An 18368-nucleotide genomic window follows, 5' to 3' on the forward strand; every position below is an offset into this window, starting at 1 on the left:
GTATCCTGGCTGGTATTCAATCATATGCCACTTACAGTGGATGTGCGGCTATCATGCCATAGATGGTCATTCAAGGCACCTTGTACACGCTCCATAGGTTTTGACCAGCTGATTTGGCCATAAAACACATTGGGCCAAAAAAATTCCAAACAATGTCAATTTTCAGTATTTTGTTTGAAATGCATAAATTATAACGTGAGCGTGCAAAATTTTACATGGTATAAGAGCATATTTTTACTCTCGCGCGAGGGCGAGTGTTTTAAAAGTAATGAACATAAACATAAGCTAGTAAGGATATAAATGAAAGCGGAGTAACTCAAATGCCTACGACCATACCATGTTGAATGCACCGGTTCTCGTCCGATCACCGAAGTTAAGCAACATTGGGCCTGGTTAGTACTTGGATGGGAGACCGCCTGGGAACACCAGGTGCTGTAGGCTTTTATTTAAAGCAAAAGTAATTCTTTTTCTTTTATGCGCTAAGAGTTATTGCTGTTTAAAGTTCGGTGATGTCAAAAAGTTAAGCCTAATCGAGCGTGGTGCAAAAATTTTCAATGGGTCAAATTTTGGCCAAAACCAAAGAAAACCGAAAAATGTCTTTTGCAGTATCAATTTTGTGTACAATCAGCTGCTGATAGGTCAAAAATAATGGAGATAACTTTTGGGGTTTTTGAGTTATAGCCTTTTGAATTTCGGTGATGTCAAAAAAATAAGCCCAATCGAGCCTGGTGAATTGCGCGAACGGCCATAACTTGCCCAAAAATTTTCAAATTTTCAAATTTTATTATTTGGATCACAAGATCATAGTCAAATCTTGGGGGACTGAGAAAATGAACCAATTTCGTCGGTCCAACAAAAAGTTATAAGCTTTTGAAATCTCGGTGATACCAAAAAGTTAAGCCTAATCGAGCGTGGTGCAAAAAATGAAATTTTCAAAATTTTTGTTTTTTTTTTCGTTCAAAGTTCATTTTTTTCATCTTGTTTCATAAATTTGAGCTCAGGACAACTCCAACGAGCCCAAAACGACGTTTGTAGCTCAAGTGTACGTGGAGTAATCATCAGTTGAAAAATTGGGGGGACCCGAATTTCGGCCATTTTGGCCGAAAATCGGCCTAAAAGCTAACTTGTTAGTGCAACTTTTTTTCTTGCATTTTTCAAGAGAATTGGGCTGCCCTCCGCTGTCGCAGAGTGCATTCAAAGAAAACTTATCAAATAGATTTGAATACTTACCTATTTAATAAATTTATCACAACAATTAGGCTAAAAGCAACTGACAGTATCCTGGCTGGTATTCAATCATATGCCACTTACAGTGGATGTGCGGCTATCATGCCATAGATGGTCATTCAAGGCACCTTGTACACGCTCCATAGGTTTTGACCAGCTGATTTGGCCATAAAACACATTGGGCCAAAAAAATTCCAAACAATGTCAATTTTCAGTATTTTGTTTGAAATGCATAAATTATAACGTGAGCGTGCAAAATTTTACATGGTATAAGAGCATATTTTTACTCTCGCGCGAGGGCGACTGTTTTAAAATTAATGTACATAGACATAAGCTAGTAAGGATATAAATGAAAGCGGAGTAACTCAAATGCCTACGACCATACCATGTTGAATGCACCGGTTCTCGTCCGATCACCGAAGTTAAGCAACCTTGGGCCTGGTTAGTACTTGGATGGGAGACCGCCTGGGAACACCAGGTGTTGTAGGCTTTTATTTAAAGCAAAAGTAAATCTTTTACTTTTGTGCGCTAAGAGTTATTGCTGTTTAAAGTTCGGTGATGTCAAAAAGTTAAGCCTAATCGAGCGTGGTGCAAAAATTTTCAATGGGTCAAATTTTGGCCAAAACAAAAGAAAACCGAAAAATTTCTTTTGCAGTATCAATTTTGTGTACAATCAGCTGCTGATAGGTCAAAAATAATGGAGATAACTTTTGGGGTCTTTGAGTTATAGCCTTTTGAATTTCGGTGATGTCAAAAAAATAAGCCCAATCGAGCCTGGTGAATTGCGCGAACGGCCATAACTTGCCCAAAAATTTTAAAATTTCCAAATTTTATTATTTGGATCACAAGATCATAGTCAAATCTTGGGGGACTGAGAAAATGAACCAATTTCGTCGGTCCAACACAAAGTTATAAGCTTTTGAAATCTCGGTGATACCAAAAAGTTAAGCCTAATCGAGCGTGGTGCAAAAAATGAAATTTTCAAAATTTTTGTTTTTTTTTGTTCAAAGTTCATTTTTTTCATCTTGTTTCATAAATTTGAGCTCAGGATAATTCCAACGAGCCCAAAACAACGTTTGTAGCTCAAGTGTACGTGGAGTAATCATCAGTTGAAAATTTCGGGGGACCCGAATTTCGACCAATTTGGACGAAAATCGGCCTAAAAACTAACTTTTAAGTTAGTGCCATTTTTTTTCTTAAATTTTTCAAGAGAATTGGGCTGCCCTCCGCTGTCGCAGAGTGCATTCAAAGAAAACTTATAAAATAGATTTGAATACTTACCTATTTAATAAGTTTATCACAACAATTAGGCTTTCAAATAATTTATTAACGATTATAATTACAAATTACAAAAAAGGAAAGCAATTAGTTACACATATTTAGTTACAGTTAGCAGAAAAACAATACGACATCAAATGTAATATAATACACCATGAAGATAATCATTTTATGGAATGGAACCAAGTTTTTTGAGATATTCAGATGTATCTTGACACCATGATGATATCAGCTTAGCTACAATGTATTTCATGCCTATTACATTTTCTTCAACAAGCAGATCTTTTATTGAATTGAAATTAAGTTTTTCTTTAAAAGTAGAGCAGTTTTCACAAGCGAAAAACAAATGTTGCATGGTTTCGAACTCTCTTTCACAAGAGTAACAAAGAGGGTGGTCCACCAAATTTTTAATCCATTTCCTGGGCTTATCCAGATAACTGTTTAAGAAAAATAAGGAGAGAATGTTTTTATCTAGGGGGTGAACTTTTTATGTTTCCATATTTTGGTTAGGAATTGAAAAATCAAAGATTTGTCCGATAGATTAAGATCCGGGTAGAAATTCGCAATTTTTCTAGCTATAACCTTCGTTTTATAATTTGGAAGCATCAACTCTGCATAAAGACTAGATATGTTCATCTTCAAAGGATCAATTACTTTTCCATTTTGAACTAGCTGAAAACTATCTCGAGCAAACTCGAGAATGAAAATGTTTTTTTTAATTAAGAAATTTTTGAAGGATCTGAAAATCTTAGATTTTTTGAAGTAGATCACTTCTTTGTTGCTACCCAAGGTATTAAGTAGGGATACCATGTCGAAAATTTTTGCAGCCGCAATATAAAAATTTAAATTTTTGAAGCCTGTGCCTCCATTATTGACTGGAAGGTATAAGATCTGCTTATTGATTGAATGTTTTCCTCCAAGCCATACACTGTTAATCAATTTCATTTCTAACCTATCAATGAAAGTTTTTGTCAACTCCAAGTGCCTCATCACATATACGAGTCTTGATGTCATAAAAGTCTCAATATTCAGGCTTCGCGCCCGGATAGTCATACATTTTAAGCTGAATTTAGCTGAATTATTAATCGTATCTTCCAATATCTTGGTTTTAATTTTCAATGAATCATTCAAGCTTAAGCGTATGCCTAATAATTTAAGGGCTGATACTTTCTTCAACTGTTTAGGCACGAAACCTAAACTCAGAACTTTGGTTTTATCTACATTTATAGCAAGTTTTGATACCAAATTGAACTTATTGATTTCATCAAGTAAATTTCCGATACAAGCGCGTTTAATGAAAACACTTATATCATCGGCGTAGGCCACAATTTTAAGTGCTTGGTTGGATTTGATAGAATTATTATACCGTATGGCTTGGAGTAAAGGTTCCATTCCTAAAATGAACAAAAGCGCCGAAAGAGGGCATCCTTGTTTAATCCCATTGTCGACTCTAATTGATCGTGATAGGTAGCCACCTATTTCTATCATCGCTTTGGTATCAGTATATATGATGGATATCAAAGAAGTTATGATTTCTGGACAGCCTATGGCTGTTAAAACGTTCAAAATGTAATCACGGTCCATACGGTCAAAAGCCTTACTGAAATCGATGGCTACCACACAATTAGATTTTCCGAGTTTTTCTTGAGCTAATCTAGCCTTAATTATGGCTGTATGAATACTGCGCTTTGGCAAATAAGCAAGTTGATGTTTGCGTATTAGATTATTTAAAGGGTCTCTTAAACGAGATGCCAGAACATGGGAAAGAATTTTGAGATCAGTGTTAAGGAGGCTTATTGGTCGGAATTCGTCCACATTTAAACTGTTTTCAATTTTTGGGATGAGTTTTATTATTGAAATGAGAAATGACCTAGGTGCCGCTTTATTGTAGCACATCGAGTTAAATAATTCAGCGAGCAACGGAGCGAAAAAATTTGAGTGGCTTTTATACAAGTCTGAAGTAAGACCATCAGATCCAGGTGCGCTATTTTTATTTAATTTATTTGCGCTAAGAGTTATTGCTGTTTAAAGTTCGGTGATGTCAAAAAGTTAAGCCTAATCGAGCGTGGTGGAAAAATTTTCAATGGGTCAAATTTTGGCCAAAACAAAAGAAAACCGAAAAATTTCTTTTGCAGTATCATTTTTGTGTACAATCAGCTGCTGATAGGTCAAAAATAATGGAGATAACTTTTGGGGTTTTTGAGTTATAGCCTTTTGAATTTCGGTGATGTCAAAAAAATAAGCCCAATCGAGCCTGTTGAATTGCGCGAACGGCCATAACTTGCCCAAAAATTTTAAAATTTCCAAATTTTATTATTTGGATCACAAGATCATAGTCAAATCTTGGGGGACTGAGAAAATGAACCAATTTCGTAGGTCTAACACAAAGTTATAAGCTTTTGAAATCTCGGTGATACCAAAAAGTTAAGCCTAATCGAGCGTGGTGCAAAAAATGAAATTTTCAAAATTTTTGTTTTTTTTTCGTACAAAGTTCATTTTTTTCATCTTGTTTCATAAATTTGAGCTCAGGAAAATTCCAACGAGCCCAAAACGACGTTTGTAGCTCAAGTGTACGTGGAGTAATCATCAGTTGAAAATTTGGGGGGACGAATTTCGGCCATTTTGGACGAAAATCGGCCTAAAAGCTAACTTGTTAGAGCAATTTTTATTCTTGCATTTTTCAAGAAAATTGGGCTGCCCTCCGCTGTCGCAGAGTGCATTCAAAGAAAACTTATCAAATAGATTTGAATACTTACCTATTTAATAAGTTTATCACAACAATTAGGCTAAAAGCAACTGACAGTATCCTGGCTGGTATTCAATCATATGCCACTTACAGTGGATGTGCGGCTATCATGCCATAGATGGTCATTCAAGGCACCTTGTACACGCTCCATAGGTTTTGACCAGCTGATTTGGCCATAAAACACATTGGGCCAAAAAAATTCCAAACAATGTCAGTTTTCAGTATTTTGTTTGAAATGCATAAATTATAACGTGAGCGTGCAAAATTTTACATGGTATAAGAGCATATTTTTACTCACGCGCGAGGGCGACTGCTTTAAAAGTAATGTACATAGACATAAGCTAGTCAGGATATAAATGAAAGCGGAGTAACTCAAATGCCTACGACCATACCATGTTGAATGCACCGGTTCTCGTCCGATCACCGAAGTTAAGCAACATTGGGCCTGGTTAGTACTTGGATGGGAGTTCGCCTGGGAACACCAGGTGTTGTAGGCTTTTATTTAAAGCAAAAGTAATTCTTTTACTTTTTTGCGCTAAGAGTTATTGCTGTTTAAAGTTCGGTGATGTCAAAAAGTTAAGCCTAATCGAGCGTGGTGCAAAAATTTTCAATGGGTCAAATTTTGGCCAAAACAATAGAAAACCGAAAAATTTCTTTTGCAGTATCAGTTTTGTGTACAATCAGCTGCTGATAGGTCAAAAATAATGGAGATAACTTTTGGGGTCTTTGAGTTATAGCCTTTTGAATTTCGGTGATGTCAAAAAAATAAGCCCAATCGAGCCTGGTGAATTGCGCGAACGGCCATAACTTGCCCAAAAATTTTAAAATTTCCAAATTTTATTATTTGGATCACAAGATCATAGTCAAATCTTGGGGGACTGAGAAAATGAACCAATTTCGTCGGTCCAACACAAAGTTATAAGCTTTTGAAATCTCGGTGATACCAAAAAGTTAAGCCTAATCGAGCGTGGTGCAAAAAATGAAATTTTCAAAATTTTTGTTTTTTTTTTCGTTCAAAGTTCATTTTTTTCATCTTGTTTCATAAATTTGAGCTCAGGATACTTCCAACGAGACCAAAAAGACGTTTGTAGCTCAAGTGTACGTGGAGTAATCATCAGTTGAAAATTTGGGGGGACCCGAATTTCGGCCATTTTGGACGAAAATCGGCCTAAAAGCTAACTTGTTAGTGCAATTTTTTTTCTTGCATTTTTCAAGAGAATTGGGCTGCCCTCCGCTGTCGCAGAGTGCATTCAAAGAAAACTTATCAAATAGATTTGAATACTTACCTACTTAATAAGTTTATCACAACAATTAGGCTAAAAGCAACTGACAGTATCCTGGCTGGTATTCAATCATATGCCACTTACAGTGGATGTGCGGCTATCATGCCATAGATGGTCATTCAAGGCACCTTGTACACGCTCCATAGGTTTTGACCAGCTGATTCGGCCATAAAACACATTGGGCCAAAAAAATTCCAAACAATGTCAATTTTCAGTATTTTGTTTGAAATGCATAAATTATAACGTGAGCGTGCAAAATTTTACATGGTATAAGAGCATATTTTTACTCTCGCGCGAGGGCGAGTGTTTTAAAAGTAATGTACATAGACATAAGCTAGTAAGGATATAAATGAAAGCGGAGTAACTCAAATGCCTACGACCATACCATGTTGAATGCACCGGTTCTCGTCCGATCACCGAAGTTAAGCAACATTGGGCCTGGTTAGTACTTGAATGGGAGACCGCCTGGGAACACCAGGTGTTGTAGGCTTTTATTTAAAGCAAAAGTAATTCTTTTACTTTTATGCGCTAAGAGTTATTGCTGTTTAAAGTTCGGTGATGTCAAAAAGTTAAGCCTAATCGAGCGTGGTGCAAAAATTTTCAATGGGTCAAATTTTGGCCAAAACAAAAGAAAACCGAAAAATTTCTTTTGCAGTATCAATTTTGTGTACAATCAGCTGCTGATAGGTCAAAAATAATGGAGATAACTTTTGGGGTCTTTGAGTTATAGCCTTTTGAATTTCGGTGATGTCAAAAAAATAAGCCCAATCGAGCCTGGTGAATTGCGCGAACGGCCATAACTTGCCCAAAAATTTTAAAATTTCCAAATTTTATTATTTGGATCACAGGATCATAGTCAAATCTTGGGGGACTGAGAAAATGAACCAATTTCGTCGGTCCAACACAAAGTTATAAGCTTTTGAAATCTCGGTGATACCAAAAAGTTAAGCCTAATCGAGCGTGGTGCAAAAAATGAAATTTTCAAATTTTTTTTCTTTTTTCGTTCAAAGTTCATTTTTTTCATCTTGTTTCATAAATTTGAGCTCAGGGCAATTCCAACGAGCCCAAAACGACGTTTGTAGCTCAAGTGTACGTGGAGTAATCATCAGTTAGAAATTTGGGGGGTTCCGAATTTCGGCCATTTTGGACGAAATTCGGCCTAAAAGCTAACTTTTAAGTTATTGCAATTTTTTTTCTTGCATTTTTCAAGAGAATTGGGCTGCCCTCCGCTGTCGCAGAGTGCATTCAAAGAAAATTTATCAAATAGAATTGAATACTTACCTATTTAATAAGTTTATCACAACAATTGGGCTAAAGCAACTGACAGTATCCTGGCTGGTATTCAATCATATGCCACTTACAGTGGATGTGCGGCTATCATGCCATAGATGGTCATTCAAGGAACCTTGTACACGCTCCATAGGTTTTGACCAGCTGATTTGGCCATAAAACACATTGGGCCAAAAAAATTCCAAACAATGTCAATTTTCAGTATTTTGTTTGAAATGCATAAATTATAACGTGAGCGTGCAAAATTTTACATGGTATAAGAGCATATTTTTACTCTCGCGCGAGGGCGAGTGTTTTTAAAGTATTGTACATAGACATAAGCTAGTAAGGATATAAATGAAAGCGGAGTAACTCAAATGCCTACGACCATACCATGTTGAATGCACCGGTTCTCGTCCGATCACCGAAGTTAAGCAACATTGGGCCTGGTTAGTACTTGAATGGGAGACCGCCTGTGAACACCAGGTGTTGTAGGCTTTTATTTAAAGCAAAAGTAATTATTTTACTTTTATGCGCTAAGAGTTATTGCTGTTTAAAGTTCGGTGATGTCAAAAAGTTAAGCCTAATCGAGCGTGGTGCAAAAATTTTCAATGGGTCAAATTTTGGAAAAAAAAAGAAAACCGAAAAATTTCTTTTGCAGTATCAATTTTGTGTACAATCAGCTGCTGATAGGTCAAAAATAATGGAGATAACTTTTGGGGTCTTTGAGTTATAGCCTTTTGAATTTCGGTGATGTCAAAAAAATAAGCCCAATCGAGCCTGGTGAATTGCGCGAACGGCCATAACTTGCCCAAAAATTTTAAAATTTCCAAATTTTATTATTTGGATCACAAGATCATAGTCAAATCTTGGGGGACTGAGAAAGTGAACCAATTTCGTCGGTCCAACACAAAGTTATAAGCTTTTGAAATCTCGGTGATACCAAAAAGTTAAGCCTAATCGAGCGTGGTGCAAAAAATGAAATTTTCAAAATTTTTGTTTTTTTTTTCATTCAAAGTTCATTTTTTTTAATCTCGTTTCATAAATTTGAGCTCAGGACAATTCCAACGAGCCCAAAACGACGTTTGTAGCTCAAGTGTACGTGGAGTAATCATCAGTTGAAAATTTGGGGGGACCCGAATTTCGGCCATTTTGGACGAAAATCGGCCTAAAAGCTAACTTTTAAGTTAGTGCAATTTTTTTTTCTTGCATTTTTCAAGAGAATTGGGCTGCCCTCCGCTGTCGCAGAGTGCATTCAAAGAAAACTTATCAAATATTTTTGAATACTTACCTATTCAATAAGTTTATCACAACAATTAGACTAAAAGCAACTGACAGTATCCTGGCTGGTATTCAATCATATGCCACTTACAGTGGATGTGCGGCTATCATGCCATAGATGGTCATTCAAGGCACCTTGTACACGCTCCATAGGTTTTGACCAGCTGATTTGGCCATAAAACACATTGGGCCAAAAAAATTCCAAACAATGTCAATTTTCAGTATTTTGTTTGAAATGCATAAATTATAACGTGAGCGTGCAAAATTTTACATGGTATAAGAGCATATTTTTACTCTCGCGCGAGGGCGGGTGTTTTAAAAGTAATGTACATAGACATAAGCTAGTAAGGATATAAATGAAAGCGGAGTAACTCAAATGCCTACGACCATACCATGTTGAATGCACCGGTTCTCGTCCGATCACCGAAGTTAAGCAACATTGGGCCTGGTTAGTACTTGGATGGGAGACCGCCTGGGAACACCAGGTGTTGTAGGCTTTTATTTAAAGCAAAAATAATTCTTTTACTTTTTTGCGCTAAGAGTTATTGCTGTTTAAAGTTCGGTGATGTCAAAAAGTTAAGCCTAATCGAGCGTGGTGCAAAAATTTTCAATGGGTCAAATTTTGGCCAAAACAAAAGAAAACCGAAAAATTTCTTTTGCAGTATCAATTTTGTGTACAATCAGCTGCTGATAGGTCAAAAATAATGGAGATAACTTTTGGGGTCTTTGAGTTATAGCCTTTTGAATTCCGGTGATGTCAAAAAAATAAGCCCAATCGAGCCTGGTGAATTGCGCGAACGGCCATAACTTGCCCAAAAATTTTAAAATTTCCAAATTTTATTATTTGGATCACAAGATCATAGTCAAATCTTGGGGGACTGAGAAAATTAACCAATTTCGTCTGTCCAACACAAAGTTATAAGCTTTTGAAATCTCGGTGATACCAAAAAGTTAAGCCTAATCGAGCGTGGTGCAAAAAATGAAATTTTCAAAATTTTTGTTTTTTTTGTTCAAAGTTCATTTTTTTCATCTTGTTTCATAAATTTGAGCTCAGACAATTCCAACGAGCCCAAAACGACGTTTGTAGCTCAAGTGTACGTGGAGTAATCATCAGTTGAAAATTTGGGGGGATCCGAATTTCGGCCATTTTGGACGAAAATCGGCCTAAAAGCTAACTTTTACGTTAGTGCAATTTTTTTTCTTGCATTTTTCAAGAGAATTGGACTGCCCTCCGCTGTCGCAGAGTGCATTCAAAGAAAACTTATCAAATAGATTTGAATACTTACCTATTTAATAAGTTTATCACAACAATTAGGCTAAAAGAAACTGACAGTATCCTGGCTGGTATTCAATCATATGCCACTTACAGTGGATGTGCGGCTATAATGCCATAGATGGTCATTCAAGGCACCTTGTACACGCTCCATAGGTTTTGACCAGCTGATTTGGCCATAAAACACATTGGGCCAAAAAAATTCCAAACAATGTCAATTTTCAGTATTTTGTTTGAAATGCATAAATTATAACGTGAGCGTGCAAAATTTTACATGGTATAAGAGCATATTTTTACTCTCGCGCGAGGGCGAGTGTTTTAAAAGTAATGTACATAGACATAAGCTAGTAAGGATATAAATGAAAGCGGAGTAACTCAAATGCCTACGACCATACCATGTTGAATGCACCGGTTCTCGTCCGATCACCGAAGTTAAGCAACATTGGGCCTGGTTAGTACTTGGATGGGAGACCGCCTGGGAACACCAGGTGTTGTAGGCTTTTATTTAAAGCAAAAGTAATTCTTTTACTTTTTTGCGCTAAGAGTTATTGCTGTTTAAAGTTCGGTGATGTCAAAAAGTTAAGCCTAATCGAGCGTGGTGCAAAAATTTTCAATGGGTCAAATTTTGGCCAAAACAAAAGAAAACCGAAAAATTTCTTTTGCAGTATCAATTTTGTGTACAATCAGCTGCTGATAGGTCAAAAATAATGGAGATAACTTTTGGGGTCTTTGAGTTATAGCCTTTTGAATTCCGGTGATGTCAAAAAAATAAGCCCAATCGAGCCTGGTGAATTGCGCGAACGGCCATAACTTGCCCAAAAATTTTAAAATTTCCAAATTTTATTATTTGGATCACAAGATCATAGTCAAATCTTGGGGGACTGAGAAAATGAACCAATTTCGTCGGTCCAACACAAAGTTATAAGCTTTTGAAATCTCGGTGATACCAAAAAGTTAAGCCTAATCGAGCGTGGTGCAAAAAATGAAATTTTCAAAATTTTTGTTTTTTTTTGTTCAAAGTTCATTTTTTTTATCTTGTTTCATAAATTTGAGCTCAGACAATTCCAACGAGCCCAAAACGACGTTTGTAGCTCAAGTGTACGTGGAGTAATCATCAGTTGAAAATTTGGGGGGATCCGAATTTCGGCCATTTTGGACGAAAAGCGGCCTAAAAGCTAACTTTTACGTTAGTGCAATTTTTTTTCTTGCATTTTTCAAGAGATTTGGACTGCCCTCCGCTGTCGCAGAGTGCATTCAAAGAAAACTTATCAAATAGATTTGAATACTTACCTATTTAATAAGTTTATCACAACAATTAGGCTAAAAGCAACTGACAGTATCCTGGCTGGTATTCAATCATATGCCACTTACAGTGGATGTGCGGCTATCATGCCATAGATGGTCATTCAAGGCACCTTGTACACGATCCATAGGTTTTGACCAGCTGATTTGGCCATAAAACACATTGGGCCAAAAAAATTCCAAACAATGTCAATTTTCAGTATTTTGTTTGAAATGCATAAATTATAACGTGAGCGTGCAAAATTTTACATGGTATAAGAGCATATTTTTACTCTCGCGCGAGGGCGAGTGTTTTAAAAGTAATGTACATAGACATAAGCTAGGAAGGATATAAATGAAAGCGGAATAACTCAAATGCCTACGACCATACCATGTTGAATGCACCGGTTCTCGTCCGATCACCGAAGTTAAGCAACATTGGGCCTGGTTAGTACTTGGATGGGAGACCGCCTGGGAACACCAGGTGTTGTAGGCTTTTATTTAAAGCAAAAGTAATTCTTTTACTTTTATGCGCTAAGAGTTATTGCAGTTTAAAGTTCGGTGATGTCAAAAAGTTAAGCCTAATCGAGCGTGGTGCAAAAATTTTCAATGGGTCAAATTTTGGCCAAAACAAAAGAAAACCGAAAAATTTCTTTTGCAGTATCAATTTTGTGTACAATCAGCTGCTGATAGGTCAAAAATATTGGAGATAACTTTTGGGGTCTTTGAGTTATAGCCTTTTGAATTCCGGTGATGTCAAAAAAATAAGCCCAATCGAGCCTGGTGAATTGCGCGAACGGCCATAACTTGCCCAAAAATTTTAAAATTTCCAAATTTTATTATTTGGATCACAAGATCATAGTCAAATCTTGGGGGACTGAGAAAATGAACCAATTTCGTCGGTCCAACACAAAGTTATAAGCTTTTGAAGTCTCGGTGATACCAAAAAGTTAAGCCTAATCGAGCGTGGTGCAAAAAATGATATTTTCAAAATTTTTGTTTTTTTTTCCTTCAAAGTTCATTTTTTTCATCTTGTTTCATAATTTTGAGCTCAGGACAATTCCAACGAGCCCAAAACGACGTTTGTAGCTCAAGTGTACGTGGAGTAATCATCAGTTGAAAATTTGGGGGGACCCGAATTTCGGCCATTTTGGACGAAAATCGGCCTAAAAGCTAACTTGTTAGTGCAATTTTTTTTCTTGCATTTTTCAAGAGAATTGGGATGCCCTCCGCTGTCGCAGAGTGCATTCAAAGAAAACTTATCAAATAGATTTGAATACTTACCTATTTAATAAGTTTATCACAACAATTAGGCAAAAAGCAACTGACAGTATCCTGGCTGGTATTCAATCATATGCCACTTACAGTGGATGTGCGGCTATCATGCCATAGATGGTCATTCAAGGCACCTTGTACACGCTCCATAGGTTTTGACCAGCTGATTTGGCCATAAAACACATTGGGCCAAAAAAATTCCAAACAATGTCAATTTTCAGTATTTTGTTTGAAATGCATAAATTATAACGTGAGCGTGCAAAATTTTACATAGTATAAAAGCATATTTTTACTCTCGCGCGAGGGAGAGTGTTTTAAAAGTATTGTACTTAGACATACGCTAGTAAGGATATAAATGAAAGCGGAGTAACTCAAATGCCTACGACCATACCATGTTGAATGCACCGGTTCTCGTCCGATCACCGAAGTTAAGCAACATTGGGCCTGGTTAGTACTTGGATGGGAGACCGCCTGGGAACACCAGGTGTTTTTGGCTTTTAATTAAAGCAAAAGTAATTCTTTTACTTTTATGCGCTAAGAGTTATTGCTGTTTAAAGTTCGGTGATGTCAAAAAGTTAAGCCTAATCGAGCGTGGTGCAAAAATTTTCAATGGGTCAAATTTTGGCCAAAACAAAAGAAAACCGAAAAATTTCTTTTGCAGTATCAATTTTGTGTACAATCAGCTGCTGATAGGTCAAAAATAATGGAGATAACTTTTGGGGTCTTTGAGTTATAGCCTTTTGAATTCCGGTGATGTCAAAAAATTAAGCCCAATCGAGCCTGGTGAATTGCGCGAACGGCCATAACTTGCCCAAAAATTTTAAAATTTTCAAATTTTATTGTTTGGATCACAAGATCATAGTCAAATCTTGGGGGACTGAGAAAATGAACCAATTTCGTCGGTCCAACACAAAGTTAAAAGCTTTTGAAATCTCGGTGATACCAAAAAGTTAAGCCTAATCGAGCGTGGTGCAAAAAATGAAATTTTCAAAATTTTTGTTTTTTTTTCGTTCAAAGTTCATTTTTTCCATCTTGTTTCATAAATTTGAGCTCAGGGCAATTCCAACGAGCCCAAATTGACGTTTGTAGCTCAAGTGTACGTGGAGTAATCATCAGTTGAAAATTTGGGGGGACCCGAATTTCGGCCATTTTGGACGAAAATCGGCCTAAAAGCTAACTTTTAAGTGCAATTTTTTTACTTGCATTTTTCAAGAGAATTGGGCTGCCCTCCGCTGTCGCAGAGTGCATTCAAAGAAAACTTATCAAATAGATTTGAATACTTACCTATTTAATAAGTTTATCACAACAATTAGGCTAAAAGCAACTGACAGTATCCTGGCTGATATTCAATCATATGCCACTTACAGTGGATGTGCGGCTATCATGCCATAGATGGTCATTCAAGGCACCTTGTACACGCTCCATAGGTTTTGACCAGCTGATTTGGCCATAAAACACATTGGGCCAAAAAAATTCCAAACAATGTCAATTTTCAGTATTTTGTTTGAAATGTATAAATTATAATGTGAGCGTGCAAAATTTTACATGGTATAAGAGCATATTTTTACTCTTGCGCGAGGGCGAGTGTTTTAAAAGTAATGTACATAGACATAAGCTAGTAAGGATATAAATGAAAGCGGAGTAAATCAAATGCCTACGACCATACCATGTTGAATGCACCGGTTCTCGTCCGATCACCGAAGTTAAGCAACATTGGGCCTGGTTAGTACTTGGATGGGAGACCGCCTGGGAACACCAGGTGTTGTAGGCTTTTATTTAAAGCAAAAGTAATTCTTTTACTTTTATGCGCTAAGAGTTATTGCTGTTTAAAGTTCGGTGATGTCAAAAAGTTAAGCCTAATCGAGCGTGGTGCAAAAATTTTCAATGGGTCAAATTTTGGCCAAAACAAAAGAAAACCGAAAAATTTCTTTTGCAGTATCAATTTTGTGTACAATCAGCTGCTGATAGGTCAAAATAATGGAGATAACTTTTGGGGTCTTTGAGTTATAGCCTTTTGAATTTCGGTGATGTCAAAAAAATAAGCCCAATCGAGCCTGGTGAATTGCGCGAACGGCCATAACTTGCCCAAAAATTTTAAAATTTCCAAATTTTATTATTTGGATCACAAGATCATAGTCAAATCTTGGGGGACTGAGAAAATGAACCAATTTCGTCGGTCCAACACAAAGTTATAAGCTTTTGAAATCTCGGTGATACCAAAAAGTTAAGCCTAATCGAGCGTGGTGCAAAAAATGAAATTTTCAAAATTTTTTTTTTTTTCGTTCAAAGTTCATTTTTTTCATCTTGTTTCATAAATTTGAGCTCAGGACAATTCCAACGAGCCCAAAACGACATTTGTAGCTCAAGTGTACGTGGAGTAATCATCAGTTGAAAATTTGGGGGGACCCGAATTTCGGCCATTTTGGACGAAAATCGGCCTAAAAGCTAACTTTTAAGAGAGTGCAATTTTTTACTTGCATTTTTCAAGAGAATTGGGCTGCCCTCCGCTGTCGCAGAGTGGTTCAAAGAAAACTTATCAAATAGATTTGAATACTTACCTATTTAATAAGTTTATCACAACAATTAGGCTAAAAGCAACTGACAGTATCCTGGCTGGTATTCAATCATATGCCACTTACAGTGGATGTGCGGCTATCATGCCATAGATGGTCATTCAAGGCACCTTGTACACGCTCCATAGGTTTTGAACAGCTGATTTGGCCATAAAACACATTGGGCCAAAAAAATTCCAAACAATGTCAATTTTCAGTATTTTGTTTGAAATGCATAAATTATAATGTGAGCGTGCAAAATTTTACATGGTATAAGAGCATATTTTTACTCTTGCGCGAGGGCAAGTGTTTTAAAAGTAATGTACATAGACATAAGCTAGTAAGGATATAAATGAAAGCGGAGTAAATCAAATGCCTACGACCATACCATGTTGAATGCACCGGTTCTCGTCCGATCACCGAAGTTAAGCAACATTGGGCCTGGTTAGTACTTGGATGGGAGACCGCCTGGGAACACCAGGTGTTGTAGGCTTTTATTTAATGCAAAAGTAATTCTTTTACTTTTATGCGCTAAGAGTTATTGCTGTTTAAAGTTCGGTGATGTCAAAAAGTTAAGCCTAATCGAGCGTGGTGCAAAAATTTTCAATGGGTCAAATTTTGGCCAAAACAAAAGAAAACCGAAAAATTTCTTTTGCAGTATCAATTTTGTGTACAATCAGCTGCTGATAGGTCAAAAATAATGGAGATAACTTTTGGGGTCTTTGAGTTATAGCCTTTTGAATTTCGGTGATGTCAAAAAAATAAGCCCAATCGAGCCTGGTGAATTGCGCGAACGGCCATAACTTGCCCAAAAATTTTAAAATTTCCAAATTTTATTATTTGGATCACAAGATGATAGTCAAATCTTGGGGGACTGAGAAAATGAACCAATTTCGTCGGTCCAACACAAAGTTATAAGCTTTTGAAATCTCGGTGATACCAAAAAGTTAAGCCTAATCGAGCGTGGTGCAAAAAATGAAATTTTCAAAATTTTTGTTTTTTTTTTCGTTCAAAGTTCATTTTTTCCATCTTGTTTCATAAATTTGAGCTCAGGACAATTCCAACGAGCCCAAAACGACGTTTGTAGCTCAAGTGTACGTGGAGTAATCATCAGTTGAAAATTTGGGGGGACCCGAATTTCGGCCATTTTGGACGAAAATCGGCCTAATAGCAAACTTTTAAGTTAGTGCAATTTTTTTTCTTGCATTTTTCAAGAGAATTGGGCTGCCCTCCGCTGTGGCAGAGTGCATTCAAAGAAAACTTATCAAATAGATTTGAATACTTACCTATTTAATAAGTTTATCACAACAATTAGGCTAAAAGCAACTGACAGTATCCTGGCTGGTATTCAATCATATGCCACTTACAGTGGATGTGCGGCTATCATGCCATAGATGGTCATTCAAGGCACCTTGTACACGCTCCATAGGTTTTGACCAGCTGATTTGGCCATAAAACACATTGGGCCAAAAAAATTCCAAACAATGTCAATTTTCAGTATTTTGTTTGAAATGCATAAATTATAACGTGAGCGTGCAAAGTTTTACATGGTATAAGAGCATATTTTTACTCTCGCGCGAAGGCGAGTGTTTTAAAAGTAATGTACATAGACATAAGCTAGTAAGGATATAAATGAAAGCGGAGTAAATCAAATGCCTACGACCATACCATGTTGAATGCACCGGTTCTCGTCCGATCACCGAAGTTAAGCAACATTGGGCCTGGTTAGTACTTGGATGGGAGACCGCCTGGGAACACCAGGTGTTGTAGGCTTTTATTTAAAGCAAAAGTAATTCTTTTACTTTTATGCGCTAAGAGTTATTGCTGTTTAAAGTTCGGTGATGTCAAAAAGTTAAGCCTAATCGAGCGTGGTGCAAAAATTTTCAATGGGTCAAATTTTGGCCAAAACAAAAGAAAACCGAAAAATTTCTTTTGCAGTATCAATTTTGTGTACAATCAGCTGCTGATAGGTCAAAAATAATGGAGATAACTTTTGGGGTCTTTGAGTTATAGCCTTTTGAATTTCGGTGATGTCAAAAAAATAAGCCCAATCGAGCCTGGTGAATTGCGCGAACGGCCATAACTTGCCCAAAAATTTTAAAATTTCCAAATTTTATTATTTGGATCACAAGATGATAGTCAAATCTTGGGGGACTGAGAAAATGAACCAATTTCGTCGGTCCAACACAAAGTTATAAGCTTTTGAAATCTCGGTGATACCAAAAAGTTAAGCCTAATCGAGCGTGGTGCAAAAAATGAAATTTTCAAAATTTTTGTTTTTTTTTTCGTTCAAAGTTCATTTTTTTCATCTTGTTTCATAAATTTGAGCTCAGGACAATTCCAACGAGCCCAAAACGACATTTGTAGCTCAAGTGTACGTGGAGTAATCATCAGTTGAAAATTTGGGGGGATCCGAATTTCGGCCATTTTGGACGAAAATCGGCCTAAAAGCTAACTTTTAAGAGAGTGCAATTTTTTACTTGCATTTTTCAAGAGAATTGGGCTGCCCTCCATTGTCGCAGAGTGGTTCAAAGAAAACTTATCAAATAGATTTGAATACTTACCTATTTAATAAGTTTATCACAACAATTAGGCTAAAAGCAACTGACAGTATCCTGGCTGGTATTCAATCATATGCCACTTACAGTGGATGTGCGGCTACCATGCCATAGATGGTCATTCAAGGCACCTTGTACACGCTCCATAGGTTTTGACCAGCTGATTTGGCCATAAAACACATTGGGCCAAAAAAATTCCAAACAATGTCAATTTTCAGTATTTTGTTTGAAATGCATAAATTATAATGTGAGCGTGCAAAATTTTACATGGTATAAGAGCATATTTTTACTCTTGCGCGAGGGCGAGTGTTTTAAAAGTAATGTACATAGACATAAGCTAGTAAG

General features: G+C 36.7%; 12 non-coding genes across 12 annotated transcripts; all 12 read left to right on the forward strand.

Moving 5' to 3' along the window:
• Nucleotides 1-322: 322 nt before the first annotated feature.
• LOC134848989 (5S ribosomal RNA) lies at nt 323-441 on the forward strand. The gene has a single exon (XR_010163035.1). It is a non-coding gene; the product is annotated as a 5S ribosomal RNA (ribosomal RNA).
• A 1157-nt stretch (nt 442-1598) lies between these two features.
• Nucleotides 1599-1717, forward strand: LOC134849045 (5S ribosomal RNA). The gene has a single exon (XR_010163089.1). It is a non-coding gene; the product is annotated as a 5S ribosomal RNA (ribosomal RNA).
• Nucleotides 1718-5629: 3912 nt separating this feature from the next.
• LOC134849112 (5S ribosomal RNA) lies at nt 5630-5748 on the forward strand. The gene has a single exon (XR_010163152.1). It is a non-coding gene; the product is annotated as a 5S ribosomal RNA (ribosomal RNA).
• Nucleotides 5749-6905: 1157 nt separating this feature from the next.
• On the forward strand, nt 6906-7024 carry LOC134850222 (5S ribosomal RNA). The gene has a single exon (XR_010164192.1). It is a non-coding gene; the product is annotated as a 5S ribosomal RNA (ribosomal RNA).
• Nucleotides 7025-8182: 1158 nt separating this feature from the next.
• Nucleotides 8183-8301, forward strand: LOC134849071 (5S ribosomal RNA). Its single transcript, XR_010163114.1, has one exon. It is a non-coding gene; the product is annotated as a 5S ribosomal RNA (ribosomal RNA).
• A 1161-nt stretch (nt 8302-9462) lies between these two features.
• LOC134849809 (5S ribosomal RNA) lies at nt 9463-9581 on the forward strand. Its single transcript, XR_010163797.1, has one exon. It is a non-coding gene; the product is annotated as a 5S ribosomal RNA (ribosomal RNA).
• A 1157-nt stretch (nt 9582-10738) lies between these two features.
• On the forward strand, nt 10739-10857 carry LOC134849810 (5S ribosomal RNA). Its single transcript, XR_010163798.1, has one exon. It is a non-coding gene; the product is annotated as a 5S ribosomal RNA (ribosomal RNA).
• Nucleotides 10858-12015: 1158 nt separating this feature from the next.
• On the forward strand, nt 12016-12134 carry LOC134849811 (5S ribosomal RNA). The gene has a single exon (XR_010163799.1). It is a non-coding gene; the product is annotated as a 5S ribosomal RNA (ribosomal RNA).
• A 1156-nt stretch (nt 12135-13290) lies between these two features.
• On the forward strand, nt 13291-13409 carry LOC134849196 (5S ribosomal RNA). The gene has a single exon (XR_010163234.1). It is a non-coding gene; the product is annotated as a 5S ribosomal RNA (ribosomal RNA).
• A 1156-nt stretch (nt 13410-14565) lies between these two features.
• On the forward strand, nt 14566-14684 carry LOC134849812 (5S ribosomal RNA). Its single transcript, XR_010163800.1, has one exon. It is a non-coding gene; the product is annotated as a 5S ribosomal RNA (ribosomal RNA).
• A 1155-nt stretch (nt 14685-15839) lies between these two features.
• LOC134849813 (5S ribosomal RNA) lies at nt 15840-15958 on the forward strand. The gene has a single exon (XR_010163801.1). It is a non-coding gene; the product is annotated as a 5S ribosomal RNA (ribosomal RNA).
• A 1161-nt stretch (nt 15959-17119) lies between these two features.
• LOC134849815 (5S ribosomal RNA) lies at nt 17120-17238 on the forward strand. Its single transcript, XR_010163802.1, has one exon. It is a non-coding gene; the product is annotated as a 5S ribosomal RNA (ribosomal RNA).
• Nucleotides 17239-18368: the final 1130 nt, after the last annotated feature.

Source organism: Symsagittifera roscoffensis, chromosome 6, assembly GCF_963678635.1.
Source record: "Symsagittifera roscoffensis chromosome 6, txSymRosc1.1, whole genome shotgun sequence".
NCBI classification, from domain to species: Eukaryota; Metazoa; Xenacoelomorpha; order Acoela; family Convolutidae; genus Symsagittifera; species Symsagittifera roscoffensis.